Source organism: Ochotona curzoniae, unplaced genomic scaffold, assembly GCF_017591425.1.
Source record: "Ochotona curzoniae isolate NIBS_2020 unplaced genomic scaffold, NIBS_Ocur_1.0 contig_1, whole genome shotgun sequence".
Classification (NCBI taxonomy): Eukaryota; Metazoa; Chordata; class Mammalia; order Lagomorpha; family Ochotonidae; genus Ochotona; species Ochotona curzoniae.
Window position 1 is genome coordinate 13690005 of NW_024464918.1, and position 21041 is coordinate 13711045.

General features: G+C 39.7%; 1 protein-coding gene and 1 pseudogene across 9 annotated transcripts in view; both read left to right on the plus strand.

Annotated features, from left to right (window-relative positions):
* The window catches only part of EBF1 (EBF transcription factor 1), a 390172-nt gene that overhangs the window by 139869 nt on the left and 229262 nt on the right, over positions 1 to 21041 (plus strand). The gene's annotated exons all lie outside the window — the stretch shown is intronic.
* On the plus strand, positions 16635 to 16800 carry LOC121154456 (annotated as a pseudogene).

Here is a 21041-nt window from a genome sequence, read left to right on the forward strand (position 1 = left end):
TTGGGAGAAATAGAATTCATTTTGACATGGTTGATAATCAGTAATGCCTCAGGTCTCACTCTGGCTTCTGTGCTCTGGAGAGATCATTGAGCTTATAATTCTTGATGATTCCCTGAGTTTGAATTCTGTTTCTGACACTTACTAGCTGCAAGGCTTGAGGTTTGTTATATAAGTCATCTCTTTGACTGTTGTTTCTCTGTAATTTTTAATTTTCCATGGAGATTCCAGGGGTGGGAGGAGGGGAAGAATAGTATTCTTAATATACCTTACATTAAGTTTCAGGATATTTTCTCCTTTTCGCATTATTTTAGTTTCTTTTTCCCATATACTCAGGGTTCTAACATTGCTTGACTTCTGAGTCATAGAGAAAAATGATCTGAGAAAGGAATTCACATGAAATGCTACTGCTTTAATGTTTTACTGTTTCTAGACTTCCCATGAGTATTTCCACTTCTATAAAATGATATCCAGAAAGACAGTGCCTCAGCAAGAGGGATATGTTTCTAATTTTAGAAATTCAGGCACATGAGTTTGGCACTTAAGGTCAAGGAGGCTGCAAGACCATACCATCTGCTACAGTGCTAGCAGACTCCACTGGATTGTTAGGAAAGATAAGGTTTCTGGAAGCTGTCCCCCACGTCTCCTCACCACTCTCTCTAGAGAGTAGCCAACACCAATACCAGTAACCAATACTAAATATAATTCTGTTGCTTCCAAGGCATTAAGTAGGTGTGCCCTTAAGAACAATTCATTGACATTGCATGGCATATTTGCTCTCATGGCATGACTTTTGAAAACAAATTAATTATAAACTGGGTGCAGTTTAATTCAGTTTGTCTGGACTGTGAGTTTGCAAGGCTTAGAGTACGTTTGGCACTGCTTCTGGCGCATTGGGGTTTCAATGTCTTTGACAAGCCGCTGCTCCGTTGGCCTGGGTAAAGGGCCTATTACCTGCCATTATTTAGTGCCAGACTGACGCTTGGGTTTCAGTTTGCAACTCCCACCCCACCTCTTTGACTAGCACCTTCATCTAAATATTTGCCCAGAAGCTGAAACGGAAAGCTGCATGCAGAATACCCTGAGAAAATGATGGTTTATCGCATAGAAAAATTTTAACTATTTGCATCCGCACAATAACACACAGGCACATAAGACTTTCAGTTCCCCAAACCCAAAGAAGTGGTTTAACAACCCTGTGTGAAGTTTGACATCCTGCTATACACATAAACATAAAAGATAGGTTGGGAAAAATACGAAGTTCCCCATTTGTGTGGAGAATAGTGATGAACTTTTCTCTAAATGGAAGGCCTCTACTCCAATCCCTCTCTCTGAGTCCTGCTTTTAACTTACTTAGGAAGCTCAACTACAGGTTAAAAATCGAGTAAGGGCACAGGCTACATTCTGCTTTTTAACACCCTGCCACTGACTCATCTATTTTTCCGTTTTCTTGAAAAGTTCCCACCCTTTATAAAACTCAGTTTGGTATGCCTGTAGTATGAGGCATGGCAGCTGATTAATTCAGGAAAAAGGTGGCCACTGATAGCATCTTACCTTTTCAAACTGACCAGACCCTTCCCTGCCTCCTTCTCCCAATCTTCGTCACCCCTTTTGTCTGTTCTTTTCCTCATAAAGAAAGTGCAGGATTGTCAGTTGTCTGAGTTCAGGACAGCATGGGATTGCACTGATCCTACTTGGATTTGAATCTCTGGCTCTCAAGGCATTGGCTTCTGAGGAGTCCAAGTTCTCTAGTCTGGACAGGTTAGAGCTCAGTTGCTTTGCCTCTGCTGCCTCTTCCTTGGCAGAATGATGATCTCTGGCATTTATTTATCTATGAGACTTGAAAAATCATGGCCTGTCATAATGGTAAATAAAATGTGTTGGAGTTACTATGAAGAAGAAAGGAGCAATTACAACTGCTTAAAACAGTCTTAAAATATACTTAAGCAGAGGTTTGCCACGTAAACACACAATTAAAGCAGGAATTTGTGATGGATGCAAGGGTTTGACGGTCCCAGACATACTGTTTACTGGTATAGTTAGCAGATGGATAAGTCAACTGATCCCAGATGTGCAGCTTATAAATATAAACTCACGTCTTACCAGTGATGTATGTCTGTAAGTAGCGACAAATTACTTTCCATTTAACTCTTGACTATTTGCTAGGGGAGCATTGTAATATTCACTTGCTTAAAAAGGAAAAGAAGGATTTTTAATGGATTTCCTCTTTCAAAACTGATAACTAAAATATCTAGAAAAGGTTACTTTTGTGCAGGAGTTGTTTTAAAGCACAGGTACGAATAGGTTTACTTTTTTTTTTTTAAGTTCAGACATCTAAGCCATATATCCCTAGCCACAATTTTCAGATATTTGCAGCTAATTAATTCTTAGGAAATCTAATCTTAATTGAATTAATTTTCTCTTTTAGGGCACATGCATCAACTTTTAGGTAAGAAAAAATGAAAACAGCTTTTGGTGCACATAATTCTTGCAACTAATGAAAAGTAATATTGCTGTTCCTTTCAAATAATGCAATAACAAAACATCGAATGAGAGCATTGCATTGTATTGTTATAGTTACTGTTTAAATAATTTAGCTGCAAAAATCTGAAAACTGCTTTAGCTGTAATTAATTATTCATTAATGACATGCTAATTGCACAATACCTTTGAATATTTAACAAAATGCAAAAGCCAAGCTCTGAAGTTATGTTTTTAGTGCAAGGGGAGGAAAAAAACCCTTTAGTCCATCACTGCATCAGTTTGACCAAAAAAAAGTCCTTTTCAGAAGTGGGGTGAAGTAGTAGTAGTGGCCTACTTTCCATTCACCATCTCAGTCACTCTTTGTGCAGTGGGATATAATGTCCTTATCTGGACTTAACAATTGACAGGGTGGTAAATCCCTTGACTTTTGTCCAAATGATTTCTCTACAAAAATGGGTTAATTATCATCTATCCCTAGCTTTTTGACTAACAAAAGGCCCTGAATCTCTTTTTTCCTTTCTTTCTTATTTACTGTAAGGAGGCCTTTGAAATGTGATAGTTTAATCGGCAACACCTTCAACAGGGGGGAATACTGAGAAGCCAGCAGGGCCCTGCCTGAGCTCAGGTTGCTGTGTGAACATTATCATGGTTAGGAGATATGACCTTTATTATGCCAAAGCCATCCTGGACTTTCACGATGAAAAACTCCTGAGTGCTCAGTAGTCGACTCCATTTGTTTCTGCTAATAAAAGCTGGTGGGTTTTTTTTAACAGTGTCTTTTAGTTGAGCGGGATGGCTAAAGGGCAACAGGGAGTGTTGAACTGGCTTAGTTGTGTTTCATTAATTCTCTGCAAGACCTGGAGTTTGCATCTTTCTGCACCTTGTCTCTATTTCCAAACTTCAAAGCTTCTCTTTGTCTCTCACCTGTAAGTCAGGGATAGTGTTGGAAGTGGATAAGCAGAGAATAGGGAACTGGCTCTTTTCTTTTTGTCATTATCACCATCTCAGTCTAAATCAGAGAATCACCAGCCCCTAACTTAGTACAAGGCAGTGAGCTGTGTGGCAGCTTGTCCTTGTGGTAGAGAATATATTTCATGCACTAAGGCCTACTTACTCAGTCATATTTTGCATTTGACTCCCATTACTATTAATGGCATTTATGATCGCACATTGGCGGGAAGAAGACCCCAGTGAATCTGTGCATTATCAAAGAGATGGGAGAATTAGCATACTCCGTGTCTGGGGCCTGATGGATTTTTACTGTGCCATGGAAATGCTTAGCAATTAAATGAGAAATCATCATTGTGAATGTGCACCTGCCAGCAAGAGAACAGAGAAGAAGGAGCATTCACCAAATTATGCCAAATTCCCTCTTTGCCTTTGTATTATCTTATTTGGGAAATCTTACTGTTATATCTAATTGTAGCCATTGTTCAACGTGGCAATACAGAACAGAGTCCCTGTATAATAAACATGTAATAGTGCAGACCCACTCAACCAAAAATGTGTCAGAATCATAAGTGTTTATGTTCAGTTTGGAAAATCACAGCTTGTTAAGGAAAGAGCAAAATAATGCAAAAGTAGTATATGCTTTAATGTCACCTGACTATGAGCTCAGGGATTGCTCAGTCATATGAAGTCTGCTTGATTAAACTTTTTCTAAGTTTGAATTCATATTTTAAAACTGGGAAGTTTGTAATAAAGTTCAACTTTACATCAGCTCTTGAAAAATCAGAAGGACCAATAAAAAAGGGTTGCCATTTCAGAGCAGTGCCACCAGATCAACTCATGTACTCCTGAGGTATTCAGCCACGGTGAAATTTCAGATTGCTCACAGCACTTATGTGTTACCTTTTTTTTCTCAGATTAAAAGATGTCACACATGAAGGTCACTGAGAACACGCTTTTATGCCTTTATGCCTGGTTCTTGGATCAGTACCAATTTTACCAATAACAATCTGTAAAATAACTTTTTATTAAGCCTTCCTCTGTGTAAGACATGGGGTGAGGCACTTTTCATAGCAATAAACTCCTTTTTGGACCCCTAAGCCCTGGACTGCAGCATAATTGATGGGAAGTGCTGCACTGTGGCAGTGGAAAGTGAGCTGAGTTTTGCTGGGAAAGGAGAGGAGGAGTAACAGGTTACCATTCTTCACTGGCCTATAGCTGGCTCTGAGTACTTCACCTTGGGTGTATTCACTAAGGATTAAAGAGGGATGTTGTTACATAAAGCCTTGCTTCTTCCCAGGTCCTGAAGTGAATAACATCTAAAGGAAGTGGGCAGGAGTGCCAAGAGAAGCTAATTTCTTGAGTGTTAATTAGAGACCTCTGGGCCAGGAAATAGAAAAGCATCAGTAATCCGTTTCTCTTTAGCCTACTGCTTCTGTGGAAGCCAGCTTGGAACTTTTTATTTTACTTAGCAGTATTAGGGAAACATCTGTGAACAGGCACCACTTTGTACCACTGGGAATTGCTTAAAAGTGATATAACATGAATCTGTCAAGTAAAAAATACTACTATGATGAGCATGGCTTATAAACCATGTGCACACTTGAACCCTGCTTCCAGGGAGTTTGGGCTGAGCTAGAGTGTTATGCACCTGGAGAGAATCTGTGAGTTAGGGGCTGAGTGACTTAAGCATAGAGAAGTATGAGGTTGAAACTTATGACTTCAAGCACATTGAAAATTAATGGTTAGAGAAATTCAGTTAGTCAACATTACTGAATATATGCAAAGATTTATTTATTCAGAAGAACTCATGTAGATATTTGAACCCAAGTCCCAGATTGGCCAGCCGTGTTAGATTGGGCTCATGTTACATTTTTGTCTTTATGGAAATTGTCTTAATTGATGAAGTAGCTGGCTTGAGAAACAAGTGTGAGAAATGAACACAATTTCTCTATTAGAATCTTCCCTTTTCCCTGATGACATGTCTTACCAGAGTTAAGAAGAGTGAGAAATGGGCATAGTGTCAGGATATTAGAATGTTAATTTAAGAAAAATTAAATATTCTTAGATGCTTTTGTAGATTGACAAAAGACAAGCAATTATGGATCAGATTATTAATATTACTGAAAAACAAGTTGGGAAACTGTAAAGAAAAGAAGAGGAATAGGAAAAGTTATTAAAGGAAGGATGACAGTCACTGTTCTGTATACACTCATACATACTCACACATGTCTGATATCCAAAGAGAGAGGCCCTTGAAACCTATTGGCATTTCCAGAAACTATTCCATGACCTGCAGTTGCTGATGTGCCTTTTACCATTGTAGGGTAGATAAAATACCACAATCCAACTCCAGAGTACAATTAAGGGCTTGTGTCATGCAGCAAGCAGCCATTCCCCCTACTCAAGATTTTTCACTGTATAATTAAAATAAATGAAGGGGCTGGAGAGAGGGAATGACATGAGGGGAGAAGGTCTGGCTGAGTATATTCAGACATGACATTTTCTGATGTCGATAACCATCATGAGCGTGGCTTCTGTGTCCATGAAGACAAGAATGTCACGTGTCAGTCAAAGGTAGACTGACTGAGCAGGACTGAAGGATGGGCGTAGCAAGGAAGGATCCATTTGGCTCTGACTGTTCTCCTCGGAGACTTTAATTGTGCTTTCATTTTGTCAGTGCTGTCCGCATCCAGATTTCTGATGAGTACCGATGGATATGGAGGAATAGCAGCTTGTGCAAAATTTGCTCTTCCCTTTCAGGCTGGGATTCTAGGCCATGTTTAATCCCTGTGGAATAGATAAAAATACACACAAGAAACAATCTCAGAAAGACATTCTGGAGAGCCTTGTAGGCAGTTTTGACCTGTATACAGCCTGCATGTAGAATGCCTCTGCTATAAGAGTATACTTTATTTATTTTAAAAAAAAAAAACTATTCCAGGATACAGTTCTTCATGAAGGGCTTTGTTATATTACTTTTATCTTGTAGTGAGTAAGCTAGCCCCTCCTATTCTTTGGCTGATCAGGAGCTGCCATTGGCCTGTCCTCATGCCTCCCCTAACCTCACAGTGACACACAGTTGAATGAGAAAAAGGCAGATCAGCTAGAGCAAAGATGAGAATGAGGGCTCTAGCCCAAGAAAATGTGGGTGATGTTTTGACGCTTGTTCCCTCCCTCACCTCCCAATTTTATGTACAAGAAATTCTGGAATGCCTTCCTTCCTGTGACAGTCTGACACTCTGGGGACCTGAATAGTTGTTGGGAAGCACACTCATGTTCTAGGATTAGGGGATTTACGTGTTCAAAGATCATTATGTGCTCTTCAGAATGTATAAATATTCTAGGTTTGGGTTCAGGATATGAATTCAAAGAGAACTAATGCTTTATAAACCAATGCTGGGTTTGGGTGGAAGAAAGATGCCTGAGCTGTTTAGGAAGGAAACTTTAAAAAAAGCTGCTGTTGCATGGTTTACTGCTCACTCCCATGTCTACGAATCTGACATCCCAGCTCTCTTACCGTTCATAGTTAACTTGCCTCCACTGTGATTTCTGCTGGCCGTGATTCCCCAGTGTACCTCCCAAGCTCTAGATTCATAGTTCATCACAGCATTTATTAGAAAAGATCCGAGGAATGATGAATTTAAACCACAGGGCTGTCTCTCCTGCTTACCCTGATTGACTAACAGTGGTTGTTGTGACCTTGTTGGGAAGCCCCGACAGGCAAACTGTGAGCTCTTTGGAAGTGAGTGTGATGATGAAGCTGGGATGCTTTTTCTGTATAAGACAAGGAGTGAAACTGAGTGTCTGGTACTTGAGTATCTTCTTTTTGTTTTCCTGTAAATCAAGAGAGTATTAATTACAACTGACTCAACTGAGCATAACATCCAGCAGTTGTGCTGCATAGGCTACTCCAAGGCCTCTACACCCATCCCAAAGCTCCTACCCAACCAGCGCTCTGTGGTTCCTACTTTGGTTGAGATTCCAGAGATGGTCCTGGATTCCCCAGGATTGCAGTTTTCTGCTTTGACTAGGCATGGCCATGCTTTTCAGTGAGAACCTTTTTGCTTGCCTCCCATGAGTCTGAAACCTCATCTGTTGCAGAAGCTATCTCATGTGTGGTTGACAGAAGAGACAGGTTTAGTTTAGAAGTGTTCTAGAGGGACTTGCAAGTGATTAGAGATGCCAGTTACAACACACATCAATTGTTGTGATCAATAAATTAAAGCTTATTGCAATTTTTGTAATTACTGATTTTGTAGCAAACTACTCTGCTGTGTTATCAGCTCAAGAAATAGCAGTGTTTTATATCTTCTCACTGCTATGTCCTCAGAATCTAGCAAGGTAGCTCATACATCGTGGGAACTCAGTAAATCCTCACTAAAAGTGGGGACTGAAAGGACATCAGGACACAAGGCACCCTGAAAGTCAGTGCTGAAGGTTCTCTGAAGCCTCTCTGGTAAGATGAGGACTGCTCTCTGTGTGATTCTGGCCATGCTTGGTGTTAATGTGATCCCTTGAAAGACAGGACATTCGATTTGTCACATGTCTGCTCTCACTCCAACATAGACTCGCATTTGTTTTTCTAGTCAGTCACCCAGAAAAGCTCTTATTCTCTTTCTTTTCTTTCCTCCCTCCACCATCCCTGTTTTCCCTTTCCCTCCTCTTTGTCCTCTCTCCCCCATCCTTTACTTTTTCCTCTATTTTTCTCCTCTTCTCTTCCAAGGAGTATTAATAACAACTCTCCTGTTTTGAGGGCTTACCATGTATCCAAGACTTTGCTAAGTGCTTTTTTTTTTCTCACAGGACTTGTGTTACTGTATGATCTCAAATTTATAAATGAAGTTAACTGAGGTTTAGATGTGAAGTCAGTGGAGGAAGTGGGATTTGAGTTGCAGGTGGTCTGATTACAGAGAAAGAGCCCTTGACAATCAGGTCATGAATTTATGATTCTTAATAAGTTTTATAAACACAGTGACACAGTGCTAAGTTTGATAACAGCTTAGTGGCCATTGATTCACTGTGGAAGATAGTATTATATATATATATTTATATATTTTATTTATATATATATCTTAAGAGAATACAGTTTCTAAGAGAAATCCTTTAAATGACTCATGCATTAATATATAAACTTTTTAACTCTGTGCTTCTTTGCTTGTAGTAAAAAGAATATTATGTAGTTATAAAATATATCTTTTAAAAATAGTTACATGATTGTTATTTGCTCACAATACTAAAGAAATGACAGCTGGAAACTGTTCGCAAGTGTCAAGGCTCTGAGACTCCTAAAATTTAAGTTTGGGAAAGTCTGGAAGAAGTTGGAAGTCTACAATTTGGAAGTTGCTGAGTTGGGATAATGTAGTACAAACCTTCAAGATGTCTATATGCATGTACCTGTGGAAGTGTATGTGTGTGTAGGAGGGAAGGAGACGGAGGGAATGGATGAAGCTTCTTTTTGGAGTTGGACAATATATGGTTCACTTTCTTTGGCTTCTTTGCCTCTGATAGCTGAATTCTCACTGTAAGAGTTCATGCTTGGGAAGAGGTTCTCTGCATACAGGTTCCTGGTTTGAAGTGTCCAGGCCTCATTACTTGGGTTCAACTCCTCTCATTTTCATTCTTTCCAAAATATGTGTCCAGAATGAGTGTCTCACCGCTTACAGCAAACCTGAGACTTCAGAACTTGCCAAGGTGCCGCATGTGTTCATTCTTTCAGTTTTCTTGTGCCCAACACAGTCTGCTGCAATCAGCAACAGATGATTTTTTTCGGTTTGTCTATTCTTGAGGTTAAGAGCTTTACCTCAAAGATCTTCAAAGTGGTTGACATTTTCAATTAAACTGTGCTCAGTCAGACAGGCATAAGTTCTTATAAAAAGCCACCAGGCGGTGTCTGCTACCCAAATATTGCACAGACAATGAACGCAATAATAATTGGTTTTAATTCAAATGTAGACATCCTTTCACCTGAAGTGATTTTATTCCACGGATAGTCCGCTGAGAAGTGTCTTCCAGTGGAAATTCAATTCTTATTGGAGTCTGTCCCCCATTGGACTGGTGCTAAGGGAAGTTATCACGTAGAGAGAACCTATTTCATCTTCAGTCCTTATAATAGGCTGGAGGAAAACCTGCATGAACTTCCTCTCTTTTTAGTCTCCCCGGGAATGTTCCAACAAAGACAACAATAGAATAGGATAGTAAAATGACTAAGATCCTGAATTCTGGCATTAGACAAACACAGATGCAAGTCCAGCTTTACTCAAGCTTTTGTTTTCCTGATCCTTCACATTGGACTAAAACAATACTCTGAGAGCATTGAAGAGGAGAGTGCACGTAAACAGTCTGTGGTCCTGCAGTCCTATAAATGGCAGCAGTTGCTGTTGGTCATTACTGCTCCCCAGATTCATTACCATCTGATGTGGGACCTCTCACTCTTTGGCAAATCTTATCTTTTTTTGTTTCAGAAGATGTGTAGCCTGAGAAATCACCCTGGGCACAATTCCCTTCCAAAGTGCCATCACAGTCCCCTTGTTTGGCTTTCTAATTCTTTCATCAGCATAGATTGTAACTAGCAATGATGCTATAGAAATGGTAGCAAGAGAAGCCCTTCCCAAATGCATCAGGTCTGGCAGCAGATAAATAAAGCACCTGAGTTTGTGAAGGTGCTGCCATTGGAAAGAGACCAGAAAACAAGCAACTAGTATTTTTAATGAGGAAAGTCATAAAAAGTGAGTGTATTTATTGAGACTATTTAAGAATGCTGCATATGGGCATTCAGATTTCTTGAGCAAGTGCTTTCAGTAGGTTAGTACTTGTGTTCTGATTTGGGATCCTGGAATCTGCATATGTAGGAAGGACAGATTTCGATGAGGAGGATTGGCCAGATGACTTCTGAGATGACTTCCCCTCCCTTGGGGAAGCAGGCACGGTTAACCCTATGTGACTGCTGAGTGTTTATTGACTGGTTGTGTGAAAACTTGAAGACTGTAGGCTTTTTCACAAATTGTAGCTCAAATATCCACTTCCTACCAGATCACATCACAGAACACAGTCTAATAATACAGTCCACGCTTTACACTTAAGGTATTTCATGATCAGGATAGATTCTCCGTAATTAAATTTCAGCTCAGCTCCATTGCTGAGCCAAAAGTGCTGAAGATTTTCAGCTTCCATGCCTTTGCTTGTTCTGGTCCCTCCATCTGGTATCTCCACTTTCTGATCACCATCTTCACACAGTCTGCCAGCCTCTTCTGGGAAGCCTTGGCAAGTCTCTCCCCTTCAATCTAGCTGAAATGTCTGACCTACCTCTCAATGCGTATAGCATGTGTCCCTATTTCATGGCACTTTGAGCTTTGTATCTTGGAGTTCAGACTATTTATATGTGCATCTTCTTTCCCTGCTTGGTTTAAGGGTCCTAAAAAGTTAATTTCTAGTTCATTTTGGTGTTTACCAGAAGATACAACTCTTGCCCTGCAAGTGGTAAAGACCGAGGCACATGCAAAATGTGTGGGGAACACAAAGTACCACACACCCTGTCTAATATACTGGTTCCATATTCATTTATTTGCATAACGAACACCTTATGTGCCTGGTCTTGAAGTTATAGCTGGGCACAACTCTTGTTCTCCTGGAGGCTGATGGACTAGTTGAATAAAGAAAAATGTATTGTATTTTGGGATTCCACACTGAAGCCCGGATATTGTAGATGCTTATTGGTGGGCCCTACCCCAGTCTGTGACAGAGAAGCAAGAGCTTCTTGAAGCAAGCAATTCTGGCTAGGTCCTGAAGGAAGATGAGAACCCAAATAGAAGTTTCTGTTCTCTAAAAATTGATGAGTAGAAACTCTAAATTCCAATGGAATGCAATCATGAGGTGAGATTTTTGCAAGGTGATTGAGTTTAGATGATATCATGACCCTGAACACCTCATAGTGGAATTAATGTCCTTATAAGAAGCGAAAGAGAACACACATCTTTCTACCATGTGAAGATGCAGGGAAGCCAGGAATAGGGCCCCTCACCCGACATGGAATCTGCTGGCACTCTGACCTTGTCCTGCCAGCTTTCAGAATTGTGAGAAACAAGTTTGTGTGGCTTATAAACCATCTAGCCTGTGATACTTTGTTATGGCAGCCAGGGCAGGCAGTAATAACAGTGAGGAAAGCATTAGGATGTTCAGGCTAGAGGGAACAGCAAGTGCAAGTTCTGGAGAGGAAGGGAACACAGTTTGTTTGGGAAACCCTAAATAGCTTCAAATGCTGGAGCATGATAGAGAGGATAAGATGGGGGAAAAGTGAGGAGGTGGAGGTGGTCAAGCACCAGGGTCCAGAAAGCACTGTTGACCCTTGAAAGTTCAAGGCAACCATTTGGTTCATTCAGAGACTATATACAGGTACCGTAATCCTATCCTGGATGTCCAGGATCCCAAAGTAAGGATAATGAATTTCTTTTGTTTAGAAAGCCATCTTTAGCAACATGGAAACAAAACAAACATTCTGACGCCAGGAGTTAAGAACCAAGGCACTTGAACCAGAGTTACAATTCTCCTTTCAAAGCTATGTCTTGCTTTAAAATGTGAGCATACCAGGTGCACTGTAAGGCAGTATCCACGCACTGCCTGCAAGGATCTGTGGAGGGTTTCTTGATGTGAATAGGGCATTTCTTGAGTGGTGCATTGATAAAGCACAATGGACCGGGGGTAATGGGGGTGGGGTGTGACTGGTGGGCTGGGAAGTTAAACAAGGTTTTAAACTTTCACCATTGGGTGCCTAATGAAATACATCTTGACATGTCATTGAGGTGTGGAGCCCTGCAGCCCTATGAGGTCACCTGTCCCATCTCCCGCCCAGATATATTCTTCCTCACACTTCTTTCCCAGCTTTTTGTCCAGTGGCTTTATGCACCTCCAGCAATAGGGTTTCTACCACTTCCCTTGGGAAGCTGTTCCACACTCAAATAGAGCCTGCTCTTAAGAAGGTTGCCATGATATTCAACTCAAGTGTTCCTTTCTGTAATTACATCCATTCCTCTCTGCTCTATCCCTTTGCATGACCCTGAGAGATTCTTTCCCTTCATCCGTGTGCCTACACTCTTACTCAGGGAGAATATTTGATCCTCTTGCTTTTTGTCATCTCTGAGCTTTGCCTATTCCTGGCTGGTTCTGCGGAAACCCTTATAAGTAGCTCCTGCTGCTGTTCTCTTTAATCCTCATGGCTTCCCTTCTTTGATTTCTGTCCAATTTGCCTATTGATTTCAGAGGTACTGAGGACCTCCCAAAATGAACCCCTTCCTTCCTAACTATAATATTTATTAATCTTTTACATGGAAGATCTTCTCCATGATGCACAACCAGGTTGGGTGGAAAATAAAAATTGCTTTGAAAGAACTGGCATGAACTCTGTGATAAGACTCCAGGCACTTCAGAGAAAAAATGAGCTTGCCTGCAGGGAAAGTACCCCCACTCAGTCCTCTGAGATGCTTGCACCTGTATGTCATTGTATTGTGAGGGCAGAAGATGTATGGATTTAGGCCACAGAGGGATGAGAATGACCATCCCTAATCAGTACCACTAAGCTCATTCTTCAAGGTCAAGCTTGTGGGGGTCACTACTTCATGACCCCTTCTTTGAGTTTCTTCAACTCCCACCTTTAAACCAGATAAAAATCATCTCCCCTGCCTCTGAATTACCATTTTACTTTTGTGGTGCTTGCTGTTGTAGTACTTCTTCTCTTTATTTATTAACTCATGCAATATAACTTTAAACTAGTATATTGTCTATTTGCGATATTATGACACATTTTGGGGAAATGAAAAACTAACAAGGTTAAAACCGCAAGACAAAATTCTTACCCTTGAAGCATTTCCAGTCCAGAGGAGGCCAGTGTGTAGCTGTCTGTAGATGCTATAGATGAAACTGTTGAGCAGATTTTCACTCCATGGTCACAGGTCAGCTCAGGACTGAGGTGTGTGTGTGTGGGGACTCACACTTCATTCATCTGCATGTGCCCTACAAAGCCTAGCAATTACTTTTAGTATCTTAGCTGACATTTGTAAGAAGCACATCTACTCATATATACCAGGCAAGGGGCCAGCCACTTTATATGTGGATCTCAACATTGGGACTTAAAAACTTTTGCGGTAATTATTATCTCCTTTTGAAAAAAAGAAAGCAAAAGCTGCAAGAAATTAAGCAACTAACATAAAGACACACAGGTAGGTGGTGGTGCTGAGCTTCCTGTACACAGTGCTATACTGACACATATGAGGTATGTATTCATGATCAGCCAGGGTGGAAAACTGAGGCAGGAAATATGATTTGCAAAGTACAGGGTTGAAGATGATTTTTGTGATATAAGTAACACATTACTTTTTCTATGCTGGTGTTTATGAAAAGCAAGGGTGAGACCAAAAGGGAACTTTATACTATCAGGCACCCTAAGAGTACACACAGCTATTTTTCATTTCATAGGTGGTACTGGAAGAGGATAGAAAACTAAGAAGCTTCTTGTTTTATTTCCAACCATTAGTCCAGTAGCATCATGTTAATCAACCAAGTCTTTCTACTGGGAATCAGGGGACTGATCTGGTCTAACCCAGAAAAGTGGTCATTGAGTGCAAACATAATTGTATAAAAATGGTGCATGAACCATATGTAGATTGGAAAATCTGTGAGTACTTGTTTGATATCTGGTATCAAATTCATATTGTTCCAGTGGGTATATCCAGCATATAGTAGCTGTGTATGATATATTTGCTTAAATGTATTTGTGACTACTAACTTTCTATACATTTTATACTTTTGGGGAATGTTTATAATAAGTGTATTCCTACCAAGATTGGCTGATTACAGTAATCATTATATCTGTGATCATTTTAAATAGTCACTGAAGGAGGAAAAATAATGTTTTTTTTTTTTTTTTGCTTTTATATATGTGCTTCCTATCTTATAATGTCTTTTGGAGAGATGAAGCAAGATTTTTCTCCTGCTTAGCCTCCTGATGTAACTGCTTGTATGTGTATGTTCATGTGCATGCGCAGTGGTGGCTATTGTGTGTTCCACCAGCTGGCCTGCTCTGGGTTCACTTATGGTAATCTAGGAGTGGGACTGCCACACCTGTGCCCATATCTCCCAGGAGGCTCACCAGGAAAGGGGAGTGGCTCTGTTGCAGCAAGCACATTTGTGCATTGTCTCGGGAATGTGTCCCTAGCTCCTTGGTGCCTGTGCCTTATGTTGAGTTCACCTTAACTGTGCATTCAGAGTGTAGCCTCTCACCAGCTGCTATTTCTAAGCATTCTTTCGCTCATCCCTGGTTCTCCTGCAAGTGTTGTGCGGATCAAGGAGCTGAGGGAAGTGGGTATGCCTACTTAGGTCACTTCTTTGAGGCTAAGCAAAAAAACAAAAAAAAAAAAAACCAAAAAAAACCTGAAAGCATCGTGTTCCAAAGATAGAGTGGATCAGTTTTTAATTGTTTAAATGTGCTTTAATCAAATAGATCAAAGGGTAAAGTATAGCCATTAACACCTCTGGAGCCAAACTAGCTGGGTTGTATCCTGTCTGTTATTATTTCTTGTTGAACCTTAGGCAAATCAACCCTCGTGAATCTACTTCTTACTGTGCAGAATGACAATAATAATATCTTCCTTGTTATGAGTGCTGTCCTATACCTACAGCATGAAGGGTTAGGGTTTTTTACTTACAGCTTCCTCCAGCAGTGACATTTGGTAAACACTGTGCCAGGCGGTGAACACAGCCTCCCATCAACATTGTCTCATTTGATTTGACCTATTAACTGTATTAAAAAAAAAAACTGAATTCTAACTCTAGTTCAATGTCAGTCTCTCCTCTCTTCAAGTATTGCATTAATTTGCTCATTGTATTGAAATTGGAATGATTTGTTTAAACTATGGAAAACTTTTGAATTTGAAAATTGGGGAGATGAAGAAAAAGGTGGTCCCAGGATCTTGGGTGCTAGAAGCCTCTATTTCTTACTGTCTTACAAATTAGCTCCATCCAGATCTCATCAGAAATAGCATAGGATTTAATGTTTCAGGTAACTTTAAGAAAGACAGTTCAGTCTTGCAATCCTGGTTTTGTGTGTGAGTGTGTGTTGTATCTAGTGCACTATATTACATTGATATTGTACAGGTTGAATGGAAGGAAGAGAGAAAGCAAACAGCATATGTATAAAGTCACACATGACTCTAAAATATGAGTTGCTTCTATCAGCCATTCAGGAGAGTTTGTGATATCTTCATTATTCATGTTCCAAATATTCATTTACATGAGTATTAATCCACCCAACACACACACACACACACACACACACACACGTTCTCAGTTCCCTGTGTCTGTTGGGCATGGGAAAATCTTCCCATGATTCTGTGTTATGATTCTGGATACCCATTTTCCAGTGGTCTGACAGACACTGGACAGCAGGAAGCTTTGATTTTTTATTAAAAGGGAAAAACTTGCAAGTGAGTCATTAAAACCCTGTAATATCAATTCAGGTAGTCCTTTCAGGGAGGTGTGAAGCAAAGGGGATACTGTACTTTACCTTTAATTCATTGGGTTCTTTCCTTGTTCGGTATGAACAGATCTCATTTGTTGTGGTAGGTTTGTGTTAAAGTGGATATAACAGAACTCTGTTGAGCACTTGCTATTTCTTGAGCTCTGGGTTAGGTTACTTAGCCTTTCCACACCTTTTGAGAAATAAGATAAGGGACCATTGGCTGAGGGACATGAAGGCTGTTGCCTGAAGTGATGGAACTTATATGTTCTGTCACATGTAAGGACCATGCAGGCCTTGGTTCCTCCATCCTCAGTTTTCTTTCCTTCTTGTGGCTTAGAAAAGGTTAAAATGAAACACAAACAAACAAAAATCACACGAACATTTCATGAGTTCTTTGATGAATAGTTTATTCTGCAGTAAGGAAAAAAAATCTGTATCATTTTTCTAAGCCTCCTAAAAAACCAAGTCTTTCTGGTTGTATTAAGAGTGTGATGGGGGGAATGTTAGACAGTTTATTGATGCCCTCATCTCAGCCTGACAGAATAGCTCGTTTTGTGCATCTGCATTTTAGTCGCAATTATGTTTCCCTTCAGAAGGATGATGCTTGCTTTCTATGGGAAGCTCTATCTGTAGCTGAAATATTCTCCTTGAGAATTGTCTGAGCATTCTCAAACATTGCTGTAGAAAAAGTCTTGATGATCGCTTCTCGGCCTTTTGGCTAAGATCAAGTGTAAAAAGTCTTGATGAAAAAGTTTAGTGACATGGCAGGACATTTTAATACTTTAAAAAAAATAAAAAGAAATAGCATGGGTTTTTTTTTTTCCTTTTTCATGATACAGTTCCTTAGGCATGAAGATTTCCCTCCACCCTCCCATTACCCCTCCCATGTGTTTCCCTGTATTATTACAATAGTGTAGTCCTTCAGCAACAGTCTTAAGTTCATCATTCTCCCCTAAGTGTATCATGACATTGTACGTGTAAACAATGATGTGAAGTCTAGTATCCTATTGTCAGGGTGTATTTAATTGTTTCGTTGGGATTCCTCCTTCAATTGGAAGTAGAGATGCATACTGCAACATATGTTAACTTCCTGATATGCTGGTCTCTATTACTTAGTTCATCTATGAGAATAAGTAAACGCATATTTACCAAATACCTACTTATCATATTTATGTGAAGGCTGTCTCATATCAAGAGAGAACATATATTTGTCCTCTTGGTTTTAGCTTATTTCACTGAGCATATGATCTCCACTTGGGATCATTTTGTTATAAATGGTGGAATTTCATTCTTTTTAATGGCTGAGTAGTATTCCATAGAGTAAATAGATGTACCACGATTTCTTTCTATTTGAAATTTTTTGTTGAATAGGAAAACAAAAACAACCTGGGAGCATTAGCTACACTTGTCCTGAGTTCAGTGCACGTTCCTTTAGTCTAACTGGAAAATGAAAATGGCTGTGGAAATTGTGAAAGATCATGCACAAGGGCATTCAACATTAGCACAAGTAAATGAGACCATTAAGGAAAACATGTACCCTCTGGGGCATTGGGACAGAGCTATGGAATGACTGAGGACTTCAGATGTTGTCCTCTTGCCTTGTATGAATCTGAGGCAACTTTATACAAAGCTGAGGTTACCACTCCAGTGGTGAGGTGTAGAGGGCATCTTTTAAATGCAGTGTTTTAGAAATGTCATACTAAGAATCTCGATAACCATGCCCAGCATATTCTCTGAGCTTTATGTAGCTGAATAGTTAGTAAGTAATAGAGGAAAAAAATATTTGGAGTGGCTATGTTTTAAATTATGCAGTGGTATAATTATATATTATACCCAGATATAAAATTCTTTATAATATCTGGGTACATTTTAAAAATATATGTATTACTGAATTGTTTAGTAATTTTTAAATGAATAGTTTTTGCAAGGTTTAAAGATCAGCATTAAAATTTCCTTTTATTCCATCTTCCCAAGATAACCACCACTCACACTTTGGTATCTAATTTCTGTTTTTTAAAAAATCATTATCTGGATTTGTTAAAATCTGTGACTGTGAGGACATATCATATCTATAATATCTGATGTTACATTTGTAGCCCTTTCTTTTCATTATTTTCAATCATATGTATTTTGTGAATATGATCCTATCAGCCAATGTTAGACATTTAGTTTTAAATTTTTCATCATTATAAATAATGCTTTGAAGAGCCTCTCTGATTTCCTTGTAATAGATTCCTAGAAGTGGAATTACAGGATCAAAAGATGTGAATGTTTGTAAACTCTTGATGGAATCCATTTCGGAGAGGCTGTGCCGCCCACTAACGCTCCCTTCCTGCATGGGTGGAAGTGCTCATCTCACTGGATCTTCGCTAGCACAGAACACTACCGCTTATTGATGTTTGCTGTTTTAGTCAGGGGCATCTGAGTCGTTTTAAAAGTTAAGATGGAAAAAAACCATGAAGAGAAACAGAATTTGGATTCCAGACAATAAGCCAACATTGGCAAAGGCATATACGGCTTCCAGAAGAATCCTTTTTCTAATTTATAGAGTGAATGTACTCACAGCCTCCCAGGGTATTAGCTGCTCCTAAACCTCTTAATGTTCTCGCATTGCATTAATGCACATTAAATAGGGAGCTGGAGCTTTTACCACTTTGTTTATACTTCTGAACCATTCTAAGTTTCCAACCCTTCAATGAAAAGCAAGTGACTTTTTGTCCTTCTTATAATACAAAAGCATTTTCAGTTTCTTTGGTAGTCAAGTGGGTGTAAAATGACCAATTCAGTCAGCTTGATTTGTTCCCACAATACTGAGATCTGCTTGTCCTGAGTTGTTTGGGAAACTGATTGATTGTTTTGACAAAGATGATCTTTGAGAGTGCACTGGATAACTACAGGAGGTTCAACCAACAATCCAGGTTTCCCTCCAGGATCAAGCTTGCCCAAATAGGGCAAACAGTAAGGATGGAAAATAGTTTTTATTCCTAAGTCACAGTAGCTAAGACAAATATCTTGAGACAGTCCTCCAGGTCCCTATTTTTTTCCTGATCTGTGGCAGGATAAAGGAATGTGGAGGGTGTTTAGCTGCCTGTGAATTAGCAATGCTGTTACTGGAAGACTGGTGAGCATTTTGGGTCATGAAGTGTGATGTATCAGAACAGGCTGCCTTTGGCATTAAAAGCAAACTAGAAATGGCCAGCCTGGTGGGAGATCATCATGATGGGCTCATTGCAAATAAGACAGGAAACTGGACCTGCTACATTGATAAAGGGCTGGCTGGGCACAGCTTTGCCTTTAATGGTGACTCCATGGAGATATGTGGTGACTCATGGAAACACAGTGGGCCTTTTAAATTTGTGCAAGATACGAACATGGATAATTTCCTGAGAAACCTAAGAAAATCAAGAAACACTATTTTGAATTGCAGAGGTGGTATAACTTAGACAAAGAGGAACAGGGCTCATTCCTATGCTCTGACCTGGCACGAATTTGCTCAGCTCATCTTGTCTGTGAAATGGAAGCATTTTAATGCTTGTCCCTTTAGACCTCTTAGAAATGTGACAAAGCATTTCTAATTCCTAGGAAGGAGGCAATGTGGAAATTCACTGTGGTAATTTCCCAAAGTGGGTCATTTATACAATTATAATTGTATTTGGGAGACTGCAGTCATTTGATAGGAAAAAGCATCCGAATGTCCCATTGTAGCTCAAATCAAATGCTCGTGGAGGTCTTCCTTAGGAGTGGCAAGGGGTGACGCACTGCTCAGCATTGGCATAGCAGCAGAATCCAGCAAAAGTGGCTAACTCAGAGGGACATCACATCACCATCAGCCCCCTGTTTCCAGCTTTCGTTGATTGGTCATTTGCGTGCTCATTTTTGTTCTGTTTTTCACAAAGTCTGTTAATTACTAAGCATGGGAGACTTAAACAAAATAAAAGACCCAGCATCATTGGCTAAAGTTTTGTTTAACGTCCAGTAATTCAGATTGGCAGGAGGGAAGAATAGGCAAGAGAGACACCTGACCAACTTGCATTTTGTATTTCGAACACTCAAAAGTGCAATGCTTATGGTAATGAATTTTATCTATTATGGGAGAAAACAATCACCTTTGATGACATTATAGAATAAACACATTTAACAGCATGCTGAATTGCTGAAGTATCATTTTCAACGACCTCATTAGTGTCACTTAATTAAAACTTCCTGCTCTTGACTTTGATGCTAGTACAGGCAAAAACACAGAGGGAATTGAACAAACAACAAAAAAAGGGGGGGGGGTGCATTTTCTAGTGATAAATCGCAGAGGTTGCTAATGAAACCAAATGATGTACCTTTTTTTCCTGCAACTCCGATAAAATAATATGAAACACGCAGCAACTTTGCATCAAACAAATTAATCAGCTGTCAGCAGATTTGCTTTATAATAATCTTTTGCACTTATTGATCATTTAAAAAGGAGGGGGGTGCTTTTTTTTTTCTCTGTACACAAGCATTAGGTTGGTGATAATTAAAGCCTCAGCTTCAGAAATGCCATAATAACCGTTAATTAGCAGGATGCTATTTTCAACATAATTTGCTAATTAGGCAGTGAGCTGGTATAGTGTATATACCTAATTATGAAGGGTCTTGTGCTTTAGACACATGTGACTGGAGTGTAAATGACACCATTAGAGGGGTCCTAGCAGATTTTTTAAAAATACAGTGTGTTTAGAAGTGTTTAATTCATCAGGGACTTTTGCATATAGAGTGTATTACTCTTAGCTGTTTTGCATGAAGTTTAGAACGGGAAATACGATATAGAAATATGCCATTTCTTTCATCTGAACTGTGCACAAACGGGATCACCAACTTTATAAGGCTTTGTCACTGCACAAGGGCTGATGTTGCTCATACTTCCCATTTGCCTGCCACACTCGATTCATCTGTGCACCAGGATGCAGTAAATCTTTTAATGCTGTGTGTCTACCATGCCTTGATTTTTCTGCCACACACTGATAACCTATAACATGTATTTCCCAGCTTCCTGACTCTCTCGTCATGTCATAAAGAAAATACAGACTTTTGAAAATGGATGCTATTTTCACCTACTTTGTCTCCAGTTCATT